The sequence below is a fragment of the Cupressus sempervirens genome, chromosome 11 (assembly GCF_028749045.1).
Source record: "Cupressus sempervirens isolate cs-2001-9-10 chromosome 11, ASM2874904v1, whole genome shotgun sequence".
Classification (NCBI taxonomy): domain Eukaryota; kingdom Viridiplantae; phylum Streptophyta; class Pinopsida; order Cupressales; family Cupressaceae; genus Cupressus; species Cupressus sempervirens.
The window spans coordinates 212456363-212480331 of record NC_143128.1 but is presented as its reverse complement, the minus strand read 5'-3'; the positions used below and the strand labels follow the sequence as shown (position 1 = coordinate 212480331).

Here is a 23969-nt window from a genome sequence, read left to right as displayed (position 1 = left end):
GGGAGGTATGTAGACTTTGTTATCTTATGAGCATAATACATTTCAGATTTATGTATCACAACATACCTAAAAATTTAATTAGATATTTTTTTTTATAAAGCTGAGAGATATCCAATTTCAAGATATCTAAAGTTCACAAATATAAATAATTCATCAAATTATATATTAAGAAAGTAAGAATGTTGTAAATAAACAAAAAATAATTACTATAAATTATCAGTTCACAAATTTATTTCTACAATATACATCAAATGCATAAGATCCAGCATTTTTGTATGATATGAAGGTGCCATTGCTCAAAAATTGGATGTGCTAACATATCAAATTATTTTATTTGAAATATTTCAAAATATTTTTAGCTAGAAGTAAATAAACACAATAGAACCTAGAACTCAACAACTGAATCTAATAATACATTGCTTTCGGATGCATAGTCAAACTTTTCTGCTTTTATGACATTAACCTTTTGTTCATCATTGTAAGTCTCTTCTTTTGTGTGAACTTTAAATATGAATTTATTGAAAATGACCACTTGTATAATTTCTTCCAGTTTGACATCATGTTGTTCTTCATCCTTCAATATTTTTAATTCCTTTGCTGTGACACCCATAATTTCTTCTCCCACTTTTCCAAAAATAGTAACCCAAGTGAAAGATGTGTGATCTTGCACTATACATTGAAGCATGTATATGTAATCACATTCAGGAAAACTCTTATCACATTTTTGACAATACCAATTACCATTTCCATCATTTTTCACCTTCTTTTTGCATTGCCTATCTAAAAATTTTTAGGGGCAAGCAACATAATAAAAGTTTTCCAACTTTATAAAACATAAGGAAGCTTTTAGCACAACCCAAGAATCTACCAAGCCCCCAATCATTAACTTGTGCCACGGTTTTTAACATTTTAGCTTGTCCAATAACTGAGATTTCCTTTATAATAGAAGGGGAAGCAAGACCTTTCCCTTCTGTATCAAACCAGGATCTCAATTGATGTGCCTCCAGAAGATCTGGATTTATAAAAATATGGGTTTTGCTAATTGTCCCTGTGGATTTTCCTCCAAAATCACTGATGCGTCCAGCCTTTATAGCAAGATTGGGAAAACATTCCAAGTCACATAGGTTTTGCAGTTGTTGGCCTTCCTCATTGCAAAAATCACCCCACATTGTGAACTCCGCTATGAGATCTGTGATGTCTTTCAATTGAAGAATTCTTTTTCAAGCTTGTGTGGCATTCTTTTTAAATATAATATTTGATGGATCAACTATTAAAACAACACCAACGATATAAACTATTTAATCGCTTTTCATGAAATTAATTTCACTTATTGATGTAAAGTTGAAATTTTGCTTAGGTATAAAATTGTCTTCCTCCAAACACAACTCAACTATGGAATTACTTTCTAATGAAAATTTCCAATCATTCTTCAAATGGGTAATTTTTTTCTGGGCAGGTTTGAGGCTCCCTTTTGAAATTGTAAACATTTTCCCAATCTCTATGCAATCATAAAATTTATTTGCAACGACATTGAAACATGTAACTCTTATTTCCCCACCATCAATATCAACCAAATTGAAACTGAAAACTTTTCCATCTCTTGCATTGTTGAACAAAAAAAGATGAGTCTTTGTAGTAACTCTAGCCTTGATTGTCCATACACTCCTATTAAGGATGCAATGCTGCAATAGGAATGATTTTCATAATAACTTTATTTTTTGCAACATATAGTTGATGACATGAATTATTGGTAGATTGGATGCTTGTATCATCATAACATAAATAAAATAACAATCAATGTAGTAACATTAAGAAACATTAAACACAACAAGATTTATAAAAAATTATTTTTTTTAGTCATAGAAAATTATGTTTGAAAACATAGAAAATAACTCTCAGCTTATCTCAATGTAATAGGTGCCTCATAGAAGGATATCTAGCTCGCTATCTCTCTCTCTCTCTCTCTCTCTCTCTCTCTCTCTCTCTCTCTCAATGTAAGTTGGTTGATGATTTCGTTGATGTGGGTTGTAATTTATAATACCAATGAATCATATTTTAAACATAAACATCAATGACAAGAAAGATTAAGTCGATGGGGTGATATCTTGAGTAATCTTTCTCATCATTCTCTTAAAAGTTTTTAAAATATGAAAATCTAATACATGATGTTGTATGACATGGTGAAGGATGGAAAAAGCTAGTGAAGGTGATAGTTCAAATGAAGGGCAAAAGGTGGCCAAAAATTTGATGGTTTAAGTGCAAGAAAGATGCTTCCAAGGTGGAATTTGAACAGGTACAAAATCGTGCCTCAGTCGACATGTCCAAGGAAGAAATTATAGTAAACTTCAGTTAACAATAGAAATCCAAAGTTCACTTGAATAGTCAAGCTACATAAAACGCTTCTATAAGCGCTAAACCAAGAACAAGACATGAAGATGACAACAAGAATTCAAAGCAAGAAGATTCAAGTAATGGCAATGAAAGATTTCTAGAGGGTATACAAGATAACACAAAGATGAAGCAATTGGAAAATATGAGCCATCACAATTGAAGGTTTAATAATGATACTCCATCATCAAAGGGAGGTATTTATCAAGTTCATATGATGAGTATGTTGAGGTGGCATCCATTTCCTCAACCAGTGAGAATGTGCCAAACATCCTAGTTGAGGAACTTCATTGTATTATGTCTAGATTCATTGAATGTGTCAAATGAGAAAACGCCAAATAAAAGTACTTTCTAAAGGAAGGTTTGTTGTGGGCCTACATGGCATTTTATCATTGGTTCATTTATTGGTGCATCTTATAAAGTGGTTATGCCTAATCTATTTTCTTATTGGCCCAAGAACGCAATGTAATTTCTAATTGCGTGGGTACTTACTATTTGTCGATATGGTGATGGAAACCCTAATTAGGGTTTATGTGGATCAATCTTAGCCAATGATTTTGTATCAATCTTATCCATCCATTGTAAATGAGCTCCCTATATAAATACTTGTTCACATCATTTGTAAACGAGAGTTATATCGGGGAATTGTAGCCAAAGTATTACCAAAATTGTTTTCTACTCATTGTTGGTCTTCATGATGGATATATATGATCATTTTGGAGTATTGTATGGTTCTTTGCATCTCTCATTCATATTAGCAATTCATTTCATGTTGTTTAGAATTAGTATAGTTGGATGAGAGCAATTGTGGATATTTACTTTTACTTGACTCGAACAAACCTGAGCCACTGCCCTCTTGTTGATTGTAAGTATGCCTTGTGTAGTAAGTCAATGATTGCAAGCACTTAACTTCAATTGATATTCAATCTTTAGTTTGTATCCATTTGATGAGATTGAAGAGGATATACTGATTTTAAAACCATTTGAGTATCCCTTAGAAGCTTGCACTAGGTGTGTGTGGGTTCTCTAATTAAGCTGCATCTAGTAGAGTCTAAGTTCATCCATACTTCCTTGCATTCATAGCAGAAGTAGAAGTAGAAATAGAAGTTAGAAGTGTAAGTTGGAGTTGAAGTGGAAAAGTTGGATATATTTTCATTGCACAATGTGAAGCTAAATCTTAGGAGTGCAAGTGGTTGATATCCATTGAATGAATAGCACATGTCCTCTAACTGATTACCAGCAAATCACATTATTGCATTGAGTGAGTATACACAGATGAAGGAACCTTAAAGTCATTTCATGATCTTGCCTTGCAAGCTTAGCATGAGAGGTGGCCTTATATCAAGAGAGTATTGAGTAGTAGATGTTTCATCTCGAAACATTAGGTACTTGATTTTGCATGTTGTAGTGGAACAAAACTCACATCAACACAGACTAACCTGATGTATGCTCAATTATATAGTGAGCATCAAAGAGTCAAATCTTGAAATTATTATTTACAATCATGCATACCGAGCAATATAAAGATACAAATGGTCGGCTTATATTAGTAAAATGTGAATGGAGAACATCTACACCCAGACAAATACTCTCTCAAGCTCAACAAGACTTCAACCCTGACATCCTTATGGTTTTACAAGAACACACTGTATAACTCACTCAAGTCCAGCCTGTGTACCCAGTAGCTGCACAGAGTTAACCAATCCTTTAATCTATGGTTGTATGTTGTATACTGTACATCCAAAATACACAGTCGATTTAACGGTCTTCAGGTTATCCTGTGCCTGCCCCAAACCCTCAATGGGATATCACGTTACAAAGGGTACAAACTATCTTCTTTTCTGACCTTTTGTTGCAAGGGATGAATGGTGACTTAGTCATGATCAACATTGTGTTCAAGCTTCAATCAATAAACAGTTACAAAGAAATTACTAAGTCCTTCCTCACTTTCACTTCCTATACAATGAACCTCATCCCACATGCTGATACTGGTAATCATCAGTCTATTGCATTTCAGAATCTTACATGTGACTCTTTTATATACCCCCTCTAACAAACTGTCTGATCAATGATGCTGTCAACAGAAGTAAACTACCTCGCATCAGCCATCTGTTGATCAAGGAACAGTCTTTAATCTGATGTCATGTATATTGCTTGATCCTCTTAAACCATGACCATCACTTCTGGTTGGAAGATTTCCACAACTTGAAGATTGCAGAGAAATGTCATCAGAAAACATTGCCGACAAAATGATATCACATCTTGCCTTCTGAATGTGATCAAGTCATTCCAAATAAAACAACTACTGCATTTGTCTCGTACTCATCTTCAAATACGCATATATGTGTATCCCTTTATATATGAATAATCAATCTGATTTATATGGTCAAGATAGTCTATCACCAAACATAGTTTCTCCGGCCAGAACAAACTTAACTGATATAGAATTGTTAGACAAATTAGTAATCTCATGATGATGATTGAGTTATCTCTGATACAAGTTTGCCTAAATCTTCACTCAAGGACCAGAAAATGCAGCAGATTGCAGCATGGGTATATTAACCCAATGAGAATCAACACCATCAACTGGAATTCTATTGCAAAAACAAGAAAATCAACATCATCTTCAGCAATAGGTTCCTCACAAATCAAATTGCCATGTCGAACAAAAACATTCTTAAATTCTTTCATAATGAATGCAACATTAAAATATGAACCAGAATTTAAAGGAATTAAAAACTTCAAAAACAAACAAACACAAAGAAGATATTATACTGGGAAAAACCCTCCTCACCATGGAAAACAACCCAGCCCACTTGAAAGCAAAACATTTATTGGAAATCTCAAGCTTGATACAATATTTCTGCAGGTTTCTTTTCAACCTCAATGATAACAAAACCCTTGTTAAGCACCGAGCTGGACTAATATAATGCATGAGACAAAACAAAGAGTGTGAATATATCAATAAGAATCACACAACAACAGAAATCTCAACAAACAGTTCTTAACAAGAAGACTGAAGTTTATATATCACAAATACTGCAATATTTTATGACCAGCAAAACAACTAAAAAACTCCTCTATATCAAAATTGATGAGCAATAGATACTCTAATATCCCTGCTATATTGTAGCCTTTACAAGACTTTTCTGCTTGGAGAACTGTGCAACACCACACGTCTCATGAGAAAGTAATAAAGAATGAATAATTGAAAAAATGCCAAGCTCGAATAGGAACCGACAAAACTTCCAACTGATATTGGTTACATAGAAAAGAAGATGGGCCCATTGGTGAGAGAAAAGAAAAAAGAACCCAACTCAATCGAAACCATAACTGACGAAAACATAATAAATACATGATCATATATTATATTGTGAGCTCAAAATGGTAGTCGCTAAGTGCCATGTCACGCTGATTGCCAAGTCATATGAATAAAGCAATCAGGTTGCCACATCATCAAGGCAACAAGAAAGAACTCCCAGCAGGAGGAGCTCCATAACACACTGGTGGAAATAAGCAAGCAGCAGAGGTATGTAATAGTTATGAGCAGCAGAGATGCATATAGTTCAAGAAGATACAGCACCAGTATTTAAAGGTAATCAATTTGATCATTATCGCAGCTAGATTTTTCAACATACAAGATCAACATATTCATTGGAATTTTGTGCACATAATATTTTCTGTTCTCACTAGTCTTCGTGATTTTTTCTCTTTAAAAAGATATTTTCATCTTGAGTGTGTAAATCTGGGTCGAAAGGCCCTTATTGTACCTCACATTGCCACTAAAAAACATTCAGTTCTTTGTTTTTTGCATTCTTAAAATCTGCATAACTATGATCGACATGTCTTCAACAACTAATTTGGGGCTCCACATATAATTGGCATGTATTCTGTCCCTCTGAAATTTTGGCACGGTTATAGTACCTAGCTGATCTGGGAAGTGTAGGGAGTGTTATAGTCCTAAAGTGGACCGAAGACGTTAAAGTTATTTGTTTGGTTATACACATTTTTTGTTTGGGGGTCTTTCTTTTTTTCATTGTACTTTGGACCTTTGGTGCCAAAAGTGCCCTTTGTGCTGGGATTTGGCTGATTGATATATCCAGTTTTGTTCTTTTATCTAATAGAGAATTGAGACCCTACTCTCTAATGGTTGTTTTAACTCTTTCAAGTTATTGAATAGTGTCAAGTTCCAGTCTTTTCCTTGTTGCACAAAAAATGATGCACCCAGAAAAAAGGAGTACGACCCAATTGAGATTTGCAAAAACCCACCAAGAATCTGCAAAAAGTTTTTCAAAATAACAAATAATCTAAGGGAACTCTACCCGTTTTTTAAAAACCAAAAAAATGGCAGATTTGACGGTAAAAAAGTTGTGGAAAATGAAACTGCTGGACAAAGATCAGAAACAGATGGTTTAAAACACCCTACACGTCCCCCTTTACAGAAGATGTGCAGAAAAAACAGGTCGAAAATGCCCAAAATGGTCAAGAAATTATTACAGAAAAACAGTCTCAAAAAAAAAAAGAATTACTGTAAAAACAAAATGAACACACCCAGGCAAAGATTTTGAAAATCTATGAGTCTAAAAGTTTCATGAAGAAATTATAGATATTCAAAACCTATTAGAAAAATTTCAATAATGAAATTATTTTTCGAAAAAAAAAGGTCCGATACCATATAATGGTAAAATAATGAAGTTATTAAGCAGAGATCATAAATTATCTATATATACAAGTATACACAAGAATGTTTCGATAGCGAACAAAGAGAGAGAAATAGAAACATTCTGAAGAGAGAGAGAGAGAGAGAGAGAATGTTTCCATATTGAACAGGGAGAGTAAATGGAAACATAGAAGAGGTGTGACCATTAGAAATAGAAGTAAATCTGCAGAAGAGTGACTCTAATATTAATATTATTCTAATACTTTCCCTTAATGGTCAATCTGTCAACTACACCAAGTTGTCCCCTAAATTCTACAAACTCATTTGGGCCCAAAGACTTAGTGAAAATGTTTGCAGTCAAATCCTTAGTTGGGGCATACTAGAAGTCTACTGACCCGTCTTCTACAGGTTTGCGGATGTAATGACAGTGAAACTCAACATGCTTGGTCTGCTCATGGAGGATCTGCTTATACCCTTGCCTTGGCATGGTTTTCACTTGGTCATATCTATAACAAGGATTAAGATCAATCAAATCCAGAAAAAAACCATTCCCCCAGCTAGTCCAGGATTTCTTTTTTCAGCTTGAGTGGTTAGCCTTCAATTACATCTGTGTAAAGCTTTAGAGATTTCTGGCTTGATCATTATACGCAGCTGCTTTTGGTTATGCAATGCATTGCTAATCTCTCAAACTATTAAGTGTAGACACCTAAATTTGATTACACCGCTTTGGTAATCCTATTTAGCTATCTCTAAAGGCATCATTAATTAAATTCCTATTTAATTAATCCTTTGCCATCCCCTAGCTGATTAATTTAATTAATCATCTATAGTCCTAATTGATAAATCAAATAACCCATCATTTATCAATTTAATCCTATTCTCCTATCTAATTCCAAATCTCAAATTTATTAAAATCACTTTAATAAATAAAACCCTCAAATCTAATAACCCCTAAACTATCATAAATCCTCCGTTTAGCCTAATCCACCCCATCCACCCATACTAACCTAGCTTAGCCACTAACTCACCCACCCTCATGAATGCCATCCACTTGCACATCTCTAACATCCTTAATCTAATCCTAAACCAAGCCTAATCCCCCCCCTTAACCTTGTCACATTCTCTAAGTAAGCTTAAGACTTTCCTAAACCAAGCAAAGTCAACAATCTCAACTCCCTCCAAAATATCCCAACCATAAGCCTTCAATGCTCTTACAAAGCCATGAATGACTCTTACGTCCTCAACCACCCTCATCAAGCCTTTGACCAACCCTTATCCTATCCTCTCACACCCATCCTCCTTGTGACATGTGTCACTCCCTGATTGGTGCTAAACAAGCACAATCCATGTGCTCTCCTCTCATGCAATCTGAGCCCTCCATAAGCTTTCATCTCTCCTTGCATCTTAACCCTCCATCCCTCAAGCCCTTGGCCTATAAATTGAATCCCCTCCCAAGCCATATCATCACAATCCATCAAATAAAGTTATAATGCCATTTTGAGAAACAAAGCCCTTAACCATAACCTTATAATGCCAAATTGAGAGCTCACAAGGCTACCAATTTGCTATTATCCATCTCCACCATTAAAGTAACTTTGAAGCTTGAGCATATATCCCAAATCTACATAATAAACTCATCCCTAAATCAAGTGACCATCCTCATTGGGAGAGCCATTCCATGGCTCATATTCTCATTTGAGAACTTCACTTTGTCTATCTCATATGTTATGATTTTTATGCTAGTTAATGCTTTTGTTTTTGAATAGATTAGTATTACTTGCTATCATATTTTCTCATACACATTAAGGAGATCAGATTTCAGAATCCATGACAGTTATGGTGCTTAGCTTCTGGATTAGATTGTGTTGTGATTTTTACCATCAACATTTTCAATCACACTACGTGATCCATCATCAGGATGAGAAAGCAAGAGATGTAAAATAACGTAAGTTCTCAGCTCTCTGTACTCACATGCTTTCTCCACTACCATCAGTAGGAAAAATATTTGGAAGTGATAAACGAGAGGAAGATTATGATTTTTTAAACATCCCTTGTTGATCTTAAATTTACCTCTTATATTAATGATAAATTGGAAAAACTACCCACCTATGAGTTACGATTGAAATAGCATGAAAACATTCCAACTATATACAGAGAAGGATGAGGAAATTGAGCAGATGGTGTTGGATCTTGGATAGTCTATTAGCAAAAACCAAATTTGAGATATGGCCAGAACTTGTCTGGTGCTGTCAAATTCAGAATTAACATCACAGAAGAGAAAAGAAATAACAAATAGAAAAGGGTGGAAGAATCCCATTTGTCTGCTTGTCATGAAATTTCTGTGGCACTGTGAGCATAAATAACAAGGAGAGAAAACAGGTGTAAACGGGGCTTTAGAGCCATATATAGGGTATAGGATTTTGCTTGAGAAAGCCCAACAAGGGAATTACTTCTCTCTATCATACTAGCAATTGCACCCAATAGAGTTACCATGCTTATGCCAAGGAAAACTATATGTGAGATGATATGCCAGAGAGTACAACTCAAACATAGAAGAAAAGAGAGGACAAAAGACCAAGAGGGCAAAAATTAAAGGTCAAATTTGCACAAAATTAGGTCACTTCTCTAATTATACAGGTATCAAACCATTTCCTTGAAAATAGGTATAAAACTAAATAAAAACTTTTTTTATGGTGAATATTGTGTGTCTATGTTATTTTTTGTTACTTCCAAAATTTTACCCCACTTCGTGGGGTTGAGCAAATTAATCCAGCCTAAACAGTCAAAGAAGTGCAAATTTGATCCCAATATGAGGAACGATACATAAGCGCAAACTTTGTTGAGTTGGCAAGAGGAAACCTAGTGTGGGGTATATGGTGAGAAACCAGACTGGTAATATCCTGGTAGTAGAGGCAAACAAGTTGAAGGAAGAGATAATGAGGTTGAAGTCCAAGACAACTAGAAGGCTCTAAAGACCTGCCAAATCAAGAATTCGAGGAGGGTTCGTCTAGAGGGAGATTTGCTCATTACTCTAAATGCTTTATAGAGAAAGAATAAGCAAAATTTAAAATTATGCATGCATATAGAGAAGAGAACCAGATTGCTAACCAAATGGCGAACTGGTTGATCGAAATGCATGGGATTAAGATCGGAGGACATTTGGCAAGAACCTTGAGTTTGTGCCAAAGGACAATGGGAGTACACACTTCAAATGTAGCAAGGGTCCAAAAGAGGCCAAGACAAGATATTCTTTAATATAACATATTATTTAAGATATTCTTTAATGGGACATTGGTTGCAAGTGTTAATGTTTTTGTAGCTTCAGTCAAATGAATTCTATATTGAAGATATATATTTAATATTATATACAATATATATTTAATATTATGCGAGATATAATATAATATATATATCTAAAATACTATTATTAAGGAAATCATTTACGAGTGTTGATGTTTTTGTAGCTTCACTCAAATAAATTCTATATATTTAATATTATGCGAGATAAATATAACATATATATCTAAAATATTATTATTAAGGAAATCAATTGTAGTTGTTAAGGATTAAAACCCAATTAGAGATTGGGCATGAAGAGGCAACTTTTCATGGGAAATGCCCATGAATGGGCATGTCCCCACCTTGTGGAGACATAACCACTCATGGATATGTCTATTCATATCCTTTATAATGCAGATCTAATCCCAATGAAAGACATCGAAATCAATATATGTTTTGTCCTTTGGGGTTTGGTGAGTACAAATATCGGATATAGAAATATAAATCGTTACTCAGTATTTATCAATATTGAATTGTCATTTCATACACATTTGCAGCAATCCTACTTCCTCAACATGGTATCAGAGCCTAGCTGCAAATGAATAAAAATAAAAAAATAAATGTCACAGTGTTTGGCAGGTTGCAAAAGTTGATGTCCAAGATGGCAAAGTGTATTGTTGCCTTGCAGAGTCTAGGAACTTTCTTCTGTACGGGACGTTGTTCACTATACCGCAATATATAGATATGTGTGCATTATAACTACTTGCCAAATGATGATATTGACTGCTGGGATTTACTCCATAAACATAAGGATAATTGTTGGCTCCTGAAAGATAATTATATTTCTCAGAAAGATGAAACAAGTCATCAATAATTCCAAAATACAAAGCGTATTATGAAATAATAGGAAAACATTTGCTCATTATTAAAAATGATCAAGAGATCAATTTATACAAGAAATTGAACGATGTTTCCTTAAGAAACAATCGTAAAGAAAAGAAACATTATATTCTAGAAACAAAAAACTAAATATTAAAAACATTCTAATACTTAGAGAAACATTACAATAGATAACCAATAGATAGTAAACAGAGATAATAGAAACTATCTATTATCATAATACCCTCCCTTAATGGTTAATCTATCCAGAATACGAAGCTGTCAAAAGGCGTAAAAGGCAGATTTTCTCTGCTCAAGCTGCTTTGCACTGTTCGTTGTGGGCTGCAAACCAAATTGCTTAGATAAGGCAACGAAATACTTCCGACATTCAACCTTCATGTGCCCAAACTTGTGGCAATAGTTGCATTGAATGTTTTTCTTCCAAGAGCCTTCTGAATCTGGAGCAGAGGATGTCTACTGAGAACAATGTTGATGGTACTTTGGATAACACTCCAAAACTTTGCAGATAAGCATAATGCTCCAAAGCAAACCGCAAAAAGCCATGATTTTAGGAGAAAATCAAAAAAACCAAACATGATTTTTGGAGTGAAAAATCAGTCAAAACCCAACATAATTTTTGAGGTGAAAAATCAATCAAAACCCAACATGATTTTTGAGGTGAAAAATCAATCAAAACCTGCTAATACAAAGTTTCGTTTTCTAGGAAAAACGGTAAAACCCAATAGATAATTTTTGAGGAAAAAATTACAAACCCACGAAGGAATCCCACACAACTTTGTGAATTACACAATCAAAAAATTTTAAGGGAAAATTTATAGAAACCCCTCAAAAAAAAAATTGAGAAAAAAGTTATTAAAACCCACCAGAATTTTTGAAGGAGGCAAAACATGAGACTTTGCATGGTAAAGCAGCACATGCAAACAACATGCATGTACATGCAACCCTCAAAAAGTAGAGACTCGGAAAACTTGAAGAGTGACCTAGAAGAGAGCTTGAAAAACCCATAAAGAATATGTTCTCAATTTCTAGATCCGTTGGTTTGAAAATTGAGGCAGAAAAATCGAGGCACCCAAAAAAATCTTATGACAACCCAATTGAGCTCTCGAAAAACCAAACAAAAATCTACAATCATAAAAAAATTTCGAACCCAAAAATTAGGGTTTTGAACAAAAACAGCCTTGCTGCAAAAAAAACCACAAAAAATGACAAAAATGTGCACGAAAAACAAACTGATCTGGATAGAAATGGATTGGAGAACCGAACTAGAAGTCAGCAAATTCAGATCTCTCAGAACGAAAACCCTAGTCGGATTATAGAGAGTTGGGAGCAAATATGCGTGTAAATAATTTCGAAAATAAAAGGCAGATAATTTCAACCAAGAAATTATATTTATTTTCGAAAAAATTTAGAGTGTTGGCTCAATTACCATATTATGAAGTAAATGGAAAATATTAGCTTGTTATTAACAATGATCATGAGATCAATTTATACAAGAGATTGAACGATGTTTCCTTAAGAAACAATCGTAAAGAATGGATACATTCTATTCTAGAAATAGAAAATTAAATATTAGAAACATTTTAATATTTACAGAAACATTACACTAGATAACCATTAGAGACTAAACAGAGGTAATATAAAATATCTATTATTGTAATAGAGTCCCGGTTAGTATGTTGGTGTTATACAGAGCTCATGCAAAGCAGCAACTATTGGATGCATTTGGTCAAGGGGCCGGATGAAAGATACAGCAGTGATTTCATGAATACAACAATTTAATCAAACATCATCAATCTCATTGTTTTGGAATAGGAAGCACGACATCAACTTCAAAAGGAATGTTCTAGGCTGCAGCAATCATAGAAAGCATTGAGAGTTTGGAAGACAAAATTTAATAAATATATCTACCTGCCTGATAAAAGAGAAGGAACAGGAGTGGCCAACGTAAGGAGATGAAAAAGTCTATGTCATTGACTCTTCAGCAGTTGTGCAAAGGAGGATATGTATTATTATAAGACAGCTCAATAAATGACAAGTTTGTAAAAGGCAAATCAGCCAACAAATGAAATATCTATTAGCTCACACACTTATTATACACAATGATCTTAAGGGAGACCAAGTAAAATAGTTAACTATGAATAATAAAAGAATATAATGAGCAGCGACAAAATAAGACAATGGTTTCCAGTAACCAACATGAAGTTTAAGACAGACGTTTGAGCATAAATTATCATGTATGACTTGTCAGGTTGTATCTACTCTTGTTCACAGCAACAAACTGAAGACAGGTGTTTTTGTCTCGTATTCAAATCAAAAGGAGATCTAATAACCATTGAATATCAAAGGAATAGGAAGTGGAATGAAAAGATCTAAGTAAACAAAACAAAGTAATTTCAAATCTTCCAACATGGATTACAGTCTGCAACTCTTACAAGGTAGTACGAGCTGCTTGTACCTCTTTCACAATACCATTTATTAAGTTGTGTCAATGTCAGCCGACCACTAGACTCTAAGTTAATAAGGAACCTAAAGACTTTAAGTTAAAAGTGAATGAGTACATTATCAAGGAGTCTTTTCAACCAATCAAGAATACATTTAATGGTGGCATCAATAAGTTTGATAAAGTCATAAGATAAACACATCGGTGATGACAAGGACAACCAAGGATGTTGATGTACAGATAAGTATTTATTATCCTTAAGTATTTCACTTATCTACTCAATATAGTCTCTCTTATTTGTATCTCTATCCATACTATAAGAGATATTTGCATTGATCTTTTCCTTTCTCTCCAAGGATATTCTTGCAGGAAAAGAAAGATTGATATCAGATTCAGAGGGAGTCTGACACTTCATCAAAGGCAACACTCGACAAGGAGCTTAGAAGATTGATATTCAAAGGGAGTCTAACAATCCATGTGTGTGACTGCATGATTTTTATGGGCCTGCCCCCTGTGTACATCATGAGGAAGTGATGACTTCCAAATGATTATCACTTGTATTTGTAGAAGTTGAAAGGTGACGATCTTACAATAACTTAATCTTCTATTGTGATAGATATCTTATGATGACTAAGCATATCATGATAGACTATATCTTGAATGGTGGATTAAGTTTCTTAAACAAGCCGTGAATGTTCATATGGTAAGTATTATTGAGGATATGTGTGTACATACCTCATGAACATTTTGAGTATTTGGTGAATGTCATGCAACTTGATGTTCAAGAGGCCATTACTTAGAGTACTTGGTGAACATCATGTGACTTGATGTTCAGGAGGCCACTGCTCAAAGTACCAGGTGAATATCATGCATCTTGACGTTCAGGAGGCCATTAGTCAGAGTACTTGGTGAATATCATGTCAATTGATATTCTAAGGCCATTACTCTTGATATAATGAATTGATATCTAATGAAGAATACCTTCTAATCAAGGATATTCTTAAACATGTCATTCTTGACATTATGCTAAGATAGTATCATATCCTATGTTTATCCTCCCTAGCTAAGAGGGAGTATTGATGTTTTTGTAGCTTCGGTAAGATAAGTTCTATATTGAAGATATATATATATAATATTATGCGAGATATAATATAATATATATATCCATATCCTATGTTTATCCTCCCTAGCTAAGAGTGTTGATGTTTTTGTAGCTTCAATAAGATAAATTCTATATTGAAGATATATATATTATATTTAATATTATGCGAGATATTATATATATATATATATATATATATATATATATATATATATATATATATATATATATATATATATATATATTGAGGAAATATTTTGTAGTTGTTAAGGGTTGAAACCTAATTAGAGATCGGGCATGAAGAGGTGCCTTTTTCATGAGATGTACCCATGAACGGGCATGATGTCTGCTCATGCATATGACTACTCATATTCTTTACAATGAAGATCCAATCCCAAGGAAAGACATTGAAATCAATATATGCTCTACCCTTTGGAGTTTGGTGACTACAAATATCAGATTCAAAAATACAATTTTTTATTCAATACTTATCAATATTGAATTGTCATATCATACACATTTCCAGTGACCCTACTTGCTCAACAGCGAGGATGATTGCACGACGTGATTTTAGTTCACAACCTATTTGATTGGGGTGGCAGAAAAGAGATAACCATTCAATGTAATGGAGGCCACTTTCTCCACAAAAGCCCAATGGTGTCCACAACTATACATGAAAAGGATAGGTGTCCACAACTATACATGAAAAGGATACAAACAGTATATTGAAGAATATCTTTCATTGCAACTAAGCTATGACCTTGCAAGCCATAAAAATGGTGCTCGACAAGGAGTATACTGAGATGATAGAGAGGTATAGTCTGAATGAAGGTCTACTGAGATGATAAAGAGGTATAGTCTGAATGAAGGTGTGGTTTGTGTCTGCATGGCATAACTCTTGAAACTAGAAGAAAAGGAGAAGGTAAAATTTATCTCAAAGCAGTGTGCAATGTCAAAGTGAAGATGAAAATGTCAACAGAAAGAAGGTGCCTCATTCTGGCCAAGGCTTAAGTTGATGGGGGGCTCAAACCAAATGAGGGTTGTTAATTGCAGGTGTATTACAACTTCAACAGCCCATTAGTTCCTTTTTCATCTAGGCTTAAGATATGAACCCCAACCAACAACAAGGACAAGTGGTGGCTAGTGTTGGCAAGTTGTTTAGTACACAAGGACTACCATAGACAAAGTTGGCATGCTATATTCAATGTTAATTATACAATTGAATACAATTAAGTCATAGTTGGCAAGAAATGTCATTTTCATAATGCAAAAATAGTAAAATACCCATGATTCCTATTCAATTATATAATGTCTATGATGAATGCTTTATCAATTTTGTGAAATAAATATTTGAAATTGCTTTATATTTTCAAAAGCATTCCTATTTTTTAATAATCATCCCCTAAAAATTGGCCCAAAAGTACCCCTACTAGAAACATGTCTCACCGTCCCCTTCCATCTCTAACCCTGAGACTCCTTAGAGCATAGGGATTACTTATGGTTCATTTTTTGCATTCTCAAAAACTAACCTCATAGAATAACACGCTATTTTTCTTATGCCCACAATTACTAACTTTCATGGATAAGATGAACCTTTAGATTAAGTTATAAATGTATCAAGCACAAGACTTCAAAAAAATAGAAGTAATTCAATTACATGAAAATATTCTATTGAACATACATATCAAGATCTATTGAAAAAAGTGTGTAAAGTCTTGTGGTCCCAAAAAGAGTACACAACAATTTTATGTGCACAACAATAAATACACTACTATTTTGCAAACAGAATAAACAACGTAACTTATCTAAGTTATTCTAAACTCTCATCCACTAGCAGATAACTAAAATTACACCTAAATTATCACTATACTATTTTCTTTTTCAGATTCTATTATTTGCAATTTCTGAAATGCAATAGGTTGCATATAAATGTATTTAAGATATCTACACTAATTAAATCTCATTAACTTCTTTCCACAAAGCAAGCTCATCAAATTATAATGGTTCATACCAAAACTATTTTATTGAAATAATTGATTTGCGTAGAGTAAGGAGAACACAAAGACTATCCCTTCTTTACAAAGTTATATACATTTTTTTTTTTTTAATTATTAAGTAGTAAATAATTAATGTTATAAATAAGGCAACTTTATTTTTCATTCTTATAAAGTGGGTTGTTTGCCATTTAGCACATAAATTTGGTCTTGCAATTGGAAAGGCAACATGGTGAATTCAAATTGAGACTTCATTTACAAGTAGTTTGTGATCCCAAACACAATTATTATTAAAAAAAAACTAGTCCAAGTGGAGATAGACCAAAAGGAGAGGAGTCTACAAGTGGAGAGACACATGGTGGGGACCGGAAAGGTAAGGTCCCGATGCCTCCTGTGGAGACCCTCACTCTTGAACCAAGCGATGACATTGTAAAAAGGCTATAAAAGTTGAACAAGAAAGACTTACAAATGTTGTTATTTTCTTTGTTTGTATGGATTTAAAATTTCTTTCTACTCATAAATTCCTAGATGATTGGCTTAATAATGTGTGGGGAAAGAAATTAGGGATTTTGGTAAGTTCTAGCAAGATGATTCAAATAGGAATGTTTGTTATATTTCTGAAGAATCATGTGATGCATGAGAAAGCTCTAAAAAAAGGGCTTTGGAATGTCGCACAAACTCTGTTTAGGGCATTTCCTTGGTCACCCAAGAGCATTCCCAAGCATATCCATTCATCCTCCTCACCGTTTTGGGTTGAAATTCAAGGCGTTCAACCTGAATTTTGGTCTTTCATTTCTCATATGTTGAAGCCCTTGGAAACGGTCCTCCAAGTTGAAGAGTCCAAAATTACCCTACCGCATCTCAATGCTTGGGCTCTCATGTCTCTTAACCATGGTAACGAGAATCAATGAATCGAATCAACGATTTCTTATTATGAATCGCCATGAATCGGCTGGAAAAATCGGCCAGCCCAATTGGGCAACTTAAAAAATACAACTTTTTTAATGATTTTTTTTCACATTTCTCATTCTTATAACACTAAAAGGCCTTTGATTTGTTGATTATGACAAAAAGAAAGGAAAAGTGAGAGATAGACTTGAGCTAGAGCAAAGAGACTTGTCTTTTCATTTTGTATACAAAGAGACTTGTCTTTTCATTAAGGTTAATGGAGAGCTATCAAAGTCCATTGTTCTTAGTAGATCTATCAAGCAAGGTTGCCCTCTTGCCCTTCTTTGTTTGGGTTGACAGCAGATGCTATGTTTTATATTCTCAAAGCCAATGATCTGGGTCCCCCCCTTAAAGGTATCAAGCTTCCTAATAACGATGAGTTGATTTTAGAGCAATTTGTATATCGAAAATAGATAATTGTCTATTGTTATTTAATGGTAATCTATTGTAAATATCTAGTTAGTTGTAGCTTTTTTAGCTCTCTCAGCTAGAACAGAATGTTTATATTATTTACGATTGTTTCCTAAGAAAATATCGTTTTATTCTTTTGTATCTAATGGCCTTTTGGTCTTTGTTAATAACAAGCAAGTATTTTACCAATTACTTTGTAATATGGTATCAGAGCGTGGTTAAATTTTTTTTCAAAAATAAGAATTTCTTAATTAAAAAATTTTGGATTATTATTTTCGAAATTATTCCGCACATACCTACATCCTAATACCTAGTCACGTCTAGGGCTTCATTTTTGCTTTGATCTTGGCTCAGACTTACAGGTCTAAAAGAAAAACACGAATCTTGTTTCCAACTTGAAAATCACAGCCATCTGCAAATCGTGATTTTCTATTGGTTGTTCGTTTGCAACTAACCTTTATTCTAAGTGTTTCCTTGAGTGTTCTTTCTGCTATTCACGACTAGAAACAAACACCGCAGCTAATCACAAAAAAAATGCAAGCAACTCGAGTTATCTATCACGTTTTTTGGCCACAGATTTGATCCCTCACTCACACTTCAGACACCCTTTGTTGTGTCGTTTTTGCTCCCCTCAACCATTGACAACCTCAGACCAACTGTTTATGACCACAAATCGTCAATTTTCCGCTTCCAATCTCCATTTTTTTGCAACTTTGACCATTCGTGGCTGCCGACTAGGGTTTTCTTTGAAAACCTATTTTTTGACCTCGAAAGTTTTTTCTAATTATAGATTCTTAGTGGGTTTTTTGAGAGCTCAATTGGGTTGTCAAATTTTTCTAGGTGCCTCCATTTTTGTGTCTTGATTTTTGAGCAAGTGGATCCAATAAAAAACGATAACATATTCCTTCTGGATTTTTCGAGCTCTCTTCTAGGTCACTCTCCAAATTTTCTAGGTCTTCAGTTTTTTTGCCTCAAAGAATGTGCCTTCACAAATTTTCACATTTTTCATTGAAAAATGTGCCATGACATCTCTGACAAACAGTCTGCTCCAACACAACTCCAAATTCAATGGTCGAAATTATGGCACTTGGAAGCAGCAGGTCATTAAAAATTTTGAATATCGAGCCACTGATCAATTTGTTCTAGGTATCATGAAACATCTGACTACTCCTGGTCCTGATCAAGATGCACAGGATCTGAATAATTGAGAGGTGGTAATGCTTCGCAAATTATCTATGGCTGATGATCAGCTTTCTCAGATTCCATCTAGCAAGACAACTGCTGAGATCTTGACACATCTCAAAAGTCTTCATGAGACTTCTGTAACAAACGAATTTTCATAACCAAATTAAAACACCTATTTAACTTATTTAATAAGTAACTGATTCCATTTCACATGACAATGACTTCCATTAACTAAATTTAACTAGGATAAAGAAACTGATTTCTATTCTAACTATAATCCATATTTAGTTGATATAACGGAATAAATAAAAGAATACATTGCTAACATTTTAACCATTGCTAACTGAAAACATGTTCAGCTGAAAATAAAGCAACGATTATTTCTATATCAACTAATATATGCATTTAATTTATGCTACTAGTAAACTAAATTATCTATTTATTCTTCTATGGATTTAAAGGGTAAAAGTCCAAAAAAAACATACAAATATAATGGAGGAATTCCTTTATCATGTTGTTCAAGCCTCGGCATTGGTGAAAGGAGAAGCATTGACATAGGCTTAACCTCCCAACCTCGGACCATACTTATCCCCACACCTCCTAACTTAATAGAACAGCCCTCCCTACCTCGAGATCGGGCTTGGGATGTTCTCAAGTCCAGCCATCCGAGCTACCCAGTGGTTTGAGTGTCCCATCAATTATACCTATATAATAGAAGCTTATGGACAAACAAAAAGATTTCATGATTGGCACATATGCCTATAGCTACCTTGGCCAAGGATTTCAATTTGGGTTCGTAAACCCAATCTCCGCCACTCAACTTGACAACAGATCTCATTATCAGGACATGCATGAGCTATATTGTGTTTTCAATACATAGTTATCTGATTCCATTCTTAGTTCTTGCAGGTTATCTTTACCTCTTCACCATTCATGGCTTCTTTACCGGTGAATCCTAGGTGCTTGAGAGATTATCTCCATTGTATTTTATTTACACCTCTTCACCTTTCATGGCTTCTTTGCCGGTGAATTCCTCTGTGTTTGAGCATTATGATATTATTTACACCTCTGCAAATTGTTTGGAAAAATGGTGATAACACAGGCATGAATATTGATTCATGAAATTCATTAAAATTTTCCATCTTTTGAATCCATAACTGAAAACAAAATCAGGGTCATTTGATAGAAAAATCAGAAGGCAAGATCAATCCCTATGAAGTTCTGACTAAGGGTGGAAGTTACAATTTTATATTACACATTCTACTCAAACCAGTGTTTAAATCATTCAATAGCAACAATATCAAATAATGGTAGACGTACCAAACAGAGCATTGTCTAAAATCGGATTGGACTTAGCAAGAATCACCAACAACAAGATTATTTCTTCCTCCCGCATCCAAAATTTAATGATCACCCGTGATATATCCTTTGCTCTGTACTCCTTTCGTTGATGGATTTAAGGGAGAAAGAAATAAAACAGAATTAGAACTTTTGAATCAATATCGTTCTGAGAACGTTATCACTCGACTTGTTAAGATGTCGTAGTAGATGGAAGAAGAGGTAAAAGCAAATGCAGAAAGAAAAGAAAGTTAAGGAGAATGCAAAAGGGAAAGAAGGAAGTTGTCTCCAAATCGAATCAAAATGTTTTTTCTTAATGGTCAGTCGTGACCTTTTGGCTACCATCGGTTATCAAGAAGACTATTCAGATACTTCATAAATTTGAATCTAAAAATGAAAGACACAAGGAGGGAAAAGAATTAAAAAGTTGAAGAGTTTAAATTCTATTTTATTATTATTATATGCTCTTATGTACGTTCATATATGTATATTGATGAGGTTATATCATTAAATTATATAATTATAATTTATTGGTGCCACTTCATTTATATATATGTGTGTGTGTGTGTGTGTTCGTATTTAAGGGTTTATTATAATGATAAAATAAGTAGATTTGATATTAATTTAGATTACTTTATGTGAATTATATTTTAATTTAGATTACTTTATGTTTTTATTATGTTGTTTTCCTAATAGCTCAAGCATGTCCATAATATAACCTACGGTGAAGTCTTTGTATCCTTTCCAAGGAAGCCTTAGGTCATACTTGTCGATCCTAATGACTGAACCAAACAACCATCCCATTCCGATGATCCCGTTTAGCAATGCTTCCCCCCTCTCCAGTCTTCTCCTACAATCACCCAATCAAAACATTCTCGCCCACACATTAATCCAAAATATACTGATCGCTAATTCAAATCAAACGATTGTTAATCATCTAATGACAGTTATAGAGTACTAGTTATTTCATCAACATCTATAATAACTAACTCATTTCACATGATCATGAAAGAAATAATTCGTTATCAATTGGTACAACATTTATAATTAACTAACTCATTTCATATGATCAAGAAAAGAAATAATTTGTTAACAATTGATACAACGTATATAATTAACTAACTTGTTTCACATGCTCAGGAAAAATAATTAGTTAAACCAACAATTATGATCAATTTAAAAATTAGGGCAAAATTTGGGATGTGATAACTTCTGACAAAAGCAGAGTTTTCTTTCTAAAGAACACTGTTTTCTATTGTCATAGATGAGCGAACCTCTCTCCAGCACAACTAAATAGAATTCAAAATATCTGTGATCAGTTGCTTGCCATTGGTCGCAAGATGGATGAAGAGGATATTGTGGTTATCACTCTTCGAATTTTACCAAAGTCCTACAAACATTTTCTCGAGACCCTCAACATCACGTCTTCTAGTGTTGATTTGAAGTTCACTGATCTCTGCACACTTCTGCTTCAAAAAAATTGGTGGAAACAACAGTTCGGTAGCAGCTCCACCTCCACCTCCATAGAGCGAGCCTTTGCTGCTAAATCCTTTTAGAAGGATAAAGGCAAGTTTCGGCAACCATCTTAGCAGAAGTCTTCTGCTCCAACACCAGATGGTTCCCAAAAGAAGCACATTCAATGCAACTACTGCCACAAGTTTACACACATGAAGGTTGAAAGTCAGAGACGCTTAGCTACACAATCTAAGCAATCAGGTTCATAGCTCAAAGCGAACAGTGCAAAGCACACTGAGCAAACGAAATCTGCCTTTTACACCTTCATGGATAAAAGACCTCCAAATCATGTGAAGTCGCCTGTCTAGTACATTGTTTCAAGTGCCTCTCATCATTTCACTCACCGCAGAGACTGGTCTACTAATTACAAGCCTTATTCTGACTCTGTTATTTTTTATGGCGGAGAAGAGTACACAGTTGTCGGCAAAGGCAACATTCAGATTCAGTCTACTGGGAGGAATCTCATATTCCTCAATGTGTACTACGTTCCAAGGATGGAACTAAATCTACTCTCAGTCAGTCAGTTGTTGCATCATTCTCCACACTTGGATGTCACCTTCAATTCACATCAGTACACCATCACTGATCAAGTGACTCAGTCTACTATTGCAGTGGGTCTTTAGGATCATGGTCTTTTCAGACTTACTCATTTTGGTGATTCTCGAGACTTAGCTATGGCTACCCGGCGGTCTTCTATTAGCACACTTTGGCATCTGCAATATGGGCACTTAAATGTGCATTATCTCTCACAGCTTGCTTGGGATGAGCTTATTCTTAGATTGCCAAAGATTCAGACTCAACATCTTGGAGTTTATGATGCATGCCAGGCTTGGAAGCAACATCGTACACCTTTGACAAGTGGCAATTCATGGCGAGCTTCTCAAGTACTTCAGCTTGTTCATGCCGATATCTACGGCCCTATGGCCACTCCTTTTATTCTTGGGTCCAGGTATTTTCTATTGTTTGTTGATGATTTCAGTAGAAAAATGTGGTTGTATTTCCTTAAAAAGAAATCAGATGCATTTCCTATATTTCAAAAGTTTAAACCTTTAGTTGAAAAAGACTCTAGGAAATCTATTATTACTCTTAGATCGGACAATGGGGGGAATTGTGTTCTAATGTTTTCTCTAGCTTCTTGGATACACATGGCATCAAACACCAGTTAACCACACCCCACATTCCACATTAGAATAGTGCAATTGAACGTTGGAACAAAACAATCACCAAGATGGCTCGATCCATGCTCGAACACAGACATGTTTCGAAGAAGTTTTGGGCAAAGGGAGTTAATATTGCAGTTTATGTGTTGAACAGGTCACCCTACAATGGCAATCAAAGGTAAAACTCCGGAAGAGGCCTGGTCAGGTTGCAAGCCAAGAATCAGTCACCTGAAGGTTTTTGGCTCCCTTGCTTTTGTTTGGATACTTGATTGTGTCACACAACAAGTTGGATGCCAAGAGTCAAAAACTCATGCTTGCTGGATACAGCAGTCTTCACAAAGCCTAATGCCTGATCGATGTTGAGACATCTAGTCTCATCTACAATCGTGATGTAGTCTTTGATGAGCAATGAGGACCTTTCATGTTTGTTTCTCTTGTTCTTGATCCAGCAGACCAGCCTATGAAGGCTCATGATTTGGGAGTTAGGCTTCCATTAGGTCCACCTGATGGGAGGGCTCTAATAGCTCCTGCAACTCCAGTTATACTAGTGATACATGTACAGACACCTCCAGCTTCTCCTATAGGATTACCTCACTTTGTAGATGTTTCACCTGAGTTTGATCCCGATTCTTCTAATGAGGAACCTAAT

General features: G+C 34.6%; 1 protein-coding gene and 1 pseudogene across 2 annotated transcripts in view; both read right to left on the bottom strand.

Annotated features, from left to right (window-relative positions):
* LOC149528920 (Putative membrane lipoprotein) overlaps positions 1-23969 on the bottom strand; it is a 63252-nt gene that overhangs the window by 8648 nt on the left and 30635 nt on the right. The gene's annotated exons all lie outside the window — the stretch shown is intronic.
* LOC149528921 (replication protein A 70 kDa DNA-binding subunit A pseudogene) lies at positions 386-17656 on the bottom strand (annotated as a pseudogene).